This window comes from Engraulis encrasicolus, chromosome 11 (assembly GCF_034702125.1).
Source record: "Engraulis encrasicolus isolate BLACKSEA-1 chromosome 11, IST_EnEncr_1.0, whole genome shotgun sequence".
Classification (NCBI taxonomy): domain Eukaryota; kingdom Metazoa; phylum Chordata; class Actinopteri; order Clupeiformes; family Engraulidae; genus Engraulis; species Engraulis encrasicolus.
Genome location: NC_085867.1, coordinates 52,603,663 through 52,608,662, shown reverse-complemented (window position 1 = coordinate 52,608,662; position 5,000 = coordinate 52,603,663).

The window sequence follows — 5,000 nt, the reverse complement described above, 5'->3', positions numbered from 1 at the left end:
CTGAGCACGCACACACGCATGCACGCATGCACACATGCACACACACACACACGCACGCACGCACGCACGCACGCACGCACGCACGCACGCACGCACGCACGCACGCACGCACGCACACACACACACAACCAACATACACAGCGAAGCCTTTCCACAAACTCAGCCAGGCGTTTCAGCACCCTGGACAGAGACCAAACCAAACATCTTTTCTCAGCTGGCTGCGGTCCTACACGTCTTGGACTCTTTTCGTTCCCACCACCAGGTAGAAGGTTCCAAAGCGCCACTTTGGGAACAGCTTCCTTTTCTGCTATCAAAACACAGATATATTACAAGCTACTATGCAAACTAGCAACCTACAGTATATTGCAAACTCACACAGTATCTTAACACACCTTTGAACGTTTTATCTGGAGCTAATGACTGTATTCTATACCCAATTATAAATTATAAGCCTTAATTGTCAGTGACAAGTCATGCCCTGCGTGTAGACGGATTGTTTTTTTCTGTTTACATTGTTTGTTGTTCCTTATGTAGCCGATGGACATGTTTCACATAAAGAGCTGCAGTGTGTGCGTGCAGGCATGCATCTCTGTGCTTGTGTGTGTGCCTTAGTACTGTACTCTATGTCTTGTTTGCACTATGTTTAAACAGTTGTGCTTCAGTGATGCTGATGTTGTTTCGTCTCACTATGTGTACGGCTGGAGGAAATAGCATGCAGGGAAAGCTGAAACTTCCCTCTGTTGAAACCTGAATCCAGCATAAAAGGGTTTCTTCGCAAGGCCACTGTTTTATTTTGTTTTCACTCCACACTGAAGTCATGTGATCAGTGTGACCAATCATGTTCTATTAGTGCTGGGCTCCTATCACCCACACTGCGAGCACTTCCAGGGGTCAGCAAAAGTGCGGATAGCTAGCACGCTGGGAGACATCATAGGCATGAACGCTTCCCATCTGCATTTCAGAGGTTACACCAATTATTCTATTAGTGTCATGCTGTGTTGCTCTTTAGAAACAATCAGGCTGAATGTTACAGCCGAGGCTACATATCAGCTTATCACTGGTTTTGAGAAATAGCCATGCAAAGCAGTGAGAAAGTGTGTGAATTTTAATAACTAACTGTATATGCTATTCCTTTATGGATGGCTCGTCAGGATTTTTGTTTCTAGTATTTGCTCTTCCCTTCCTGTACACAATTTGCACAAAATAAAAGCCCATACAGTCATTGAGAGATCAGCAGGGTAACGCTCCAAATTCAGTCTGAGCTGATGCTTATGTGGTGTTCATCATACCGGTGGAATAGGGTTCAGTTTCACCTTAAAGCTGAATTTTATAGAGAAGTAGAATGAAATTGCTCATCTTCATACTTAGAGTCCCTTCACATTCATCTAGCCTCCAGTTGTCCCAAACAACAAATCTCTGGAGCCCTCTGCATTCAAATCCCAGCTTATACTCTGTTCCTTAAAAAAGAAGCAGAATCGTCTGTGTCTGACAAGTGACATTTTTCAATATGCAGCGAGCTGATGACCAATTTGCCAGAGCCAGGTCCCATTCTGGGCACGCAGCGGTGGCCATTTTCATGCAGTAATTTCATTTTGGGGGCATCCTGTTAAAGCATGCAGGCACAAAGCAATTGCCATGTCACGCACACTAGCAGGCAGCTGCCGATGCAAAGGGACTATATAGTATAGCTCACATGTTGCCTAGCAGGGCTGCCGTATACTCAGAGACACAGTCCTACTGTTTTTCTACAACTTATCTCCTTTTGAGAGGAGGTGGTGAGTGTGTGTGTGTGTGTGTGTGTGTGTGTGTGTGTGTGTGTGTGTGTGTGTGTGTGTGTGTGTGTGTGTGTGTGTGTGTGTGTGTGTGTGTGTGTGTGTGTGTGTGTGTGTGTGTGTGTGTGTGTGTGTGTGTGTGTGTGTGTGTGTGTATGTGTTTGTGCAGAGAGTGTTAGCTGCACAAAATAACCAACTAAAGAAGAGAGATGGTTTTGGAAAACAAACCCTGGAAAAAAAATGGAATGGAGTGACAGACACAGGCATGTCTGGGAGAACAATGAGTAGATGAAAGAAGAGGAGTGGAGAGACTGTTGATTTTTCTACAGTTAGTGTGATGGCTAAATATGTCGTTACATGGCATAGTATGCAGCATTTTTGTACTTTAATGTTAAAACAGTACGACAAATAATTAAATTGTGTTTGTTACTTTTATAGATCAGGTGCTATACAATGATGTGTGTGACTGACACTTGGGACAGACTGTGGGCAATATCCCAGCCATTCAGTAATTACATCTCCCTTAATGCAGTGCATTAGAGACATTTGCATCCCAAGAGTTTAGGCATTAGGAAATATTGGCAGATTCCTGTATAGTCGATACTCAGAGAACCTCTCAAAGAAAAAAAAAACCGTTGAGTTTTTTAATAAAGGGAGACTGATGTGTGACTAGTGCTGTGTCCTGATGTCGCATGGAGGTTTCACCCATGTGGCCTCTAATAACAGAATCAGGGTGTTATGGTGTGGGTGGATTTCATCACTCTGTCATCTGTTTTATGGAACAATCCAGAAGCATCGACACACACGAGTCCGCCCACCCGCGGGGCGTCTCTCTCTATTGCCAATCGATGGCTCGCGGCGACTGTTATGCACATCCGCGCAGCAATATTGGCCCACCGAAGACAGTTAGGGTATTGACCTGTTATTCGCCTCCCGCCGCGCCACTCTCATTTTGCACATGATGGAGTGTCCGGGGGAGGAGGGCGACCCAATCAAAAGGCACGACGCTGCGGCAGGCCCCGTCCACACCATGTCACACTGGGATAATCTACCTCCATCACACCGGCCCGACCGGCACCATAAAAAGGGGAGCGAGGTCTTCTGTCTTATTTTGGGTCTGAGCATTTTTTTTTTCATTTTGCCCTTAAAACGGTTGGAGTCTAATCAATACACACCCTGATGTTCAGACTATCCAGGAGCGCGCGCTTGCAGACTTTTGGCACAACACAACACTTGACCGAAAACACGCTGAAAAGTTTTGACAGCTACCCAGGTGGGCGAATAACCTTCAACTTTTGAGGGAGCAGTAGTGTTCTTTGGTTGACAATATAAAAGAAGCTCTATCTCGCTCTATCTCGCGCGCACACATACACACACACACACACACACACACACACACACACACACACACACACACACACACACACACACACACACACACACACACACACACACACACACACACACACACACATACACACACACACACACACACACTGACACGCTGCCAATTTATTTGTTCTCACAACAGATCTTTACCAAAAGCCAGCATGTTGCCAAATGGGAGTTTGACCATGGGCATGAACTATAGAGGTTGTTTCCAAAAGCTGAAAGTGGTGTGTTTTGTGATATTGACAGATATGGTGACTGGGCAATAATCCTGGAGAAGTTGAGATAGCGCGAAAGACAGAAAGAGAGAGCGGGAGAGGAACAGCGAAAAAGGGAGGTAAGCTTAACTGACATGTCCAGCAGAGCAGATGCCCTTGGCTGGAATGAGAAGGTTCCTGTTTGTACAGAGGGATGGGGGGCTGGACCGTGTGGGACGTGTTGATTTGGTTTCTTAGTGATTGGCATGTTGGCAGTTTTGAAAAAGTAACAAAGACGATTTGGACATTCCGTGGGATTTGGGACAGGGTCAAGTCTCAGTGGTGGTGATAAATGCCTCTCATCTGTCTGTTTTGCCTGCTTATTTTCCTTTCCCCTGCCCTTCCCTCCATCCCTCCACCCCCCTCTCTCTCCCTCCCTCTCTCTCTCCCCATTCATCTCTACCTCTCTTCCTTCTCTCTTTCCCTAGAAAGGTCTCATTTTCCGAGTGATTACCCCTCCACCTGGTCTCCAATTGGCTCTCTGCCCCCCTCCTCCAATAATCTGTCTGACACGCCATCACTTAGCACCGGCAAGTTTCACCATCACCGTCCCCTGCATGTGGCCCAGGCAGCGACTAGGGGGGAGAAATGGGAACAAGAAGCCCTCTTCAGGTACTATAGTGCTCTTCTTCACGCACGCACGCACGCGCACACGCACGTGCACACACGCACACACGCACGTACACACACACTAGAGGAAGAAGTCAGAACAAGTAGCCATCTTTATAGTCCTTATAGTGTTTGGCACAGACACATGGCAACGCTCTCTCTCACGCACGCACACACACACACACACACACACACACACACACACACACACACACACACACACACACACACACACACACACACACACACACACACACACACACACACACACACACACACACACACACACACACACACACACACACACACACACACACAGACACTAATTGTCCCTCTGACAACAGCTCTGATTCACTTTCTCACCCCTAAAACTTGAAAACACAACATGTCAGTCCCAGTTCGGCTCTGAAAGGTGGTCTAGTCTGCCTCTCTGGCAACACTGTACTTCTATAACTGTAGAAGTTGTTACTGTATACTTGGGAAACTGAAGAAGTATAGCAAGCAAAACTATTTTTTATAGGGAATTTTGCAACTTATAGAACATATTTGTTTGCCGTTTTGTTACCAGCTGAAATATGGCCGGCACAGGTTTTTGAGCATTTTAAATGACTTTCTTATTCCTCTTTTGAAAGCAGATGAAGAGGACAAAAACCTTTCACAGTCTTGCAGCTGTTTGATATCTGACTAATGGGAATATAACATCTGGTAAAGCAGATAAGAAATATTAATTAAAAAATCAAATTAAAAAGTACTTCTGAAGTTATGAATAATGTGATTTTAAGGTAGAGCAATTGTGTTCAAAACTGATGTGGGCAAATGCAGTGTGTTTAGATGTGTTCTTGAGCAACTCTAACCCTCTTCAACCAGCTCTACCCAAAGTCTTGCTTTGTTTTGCATGCCATTCCTCTAGCCACCTATTGAGGGCGATGTGACCCCAAAAATGTCCCCTCACTCTCTCTCGCTCTCTCTCTCT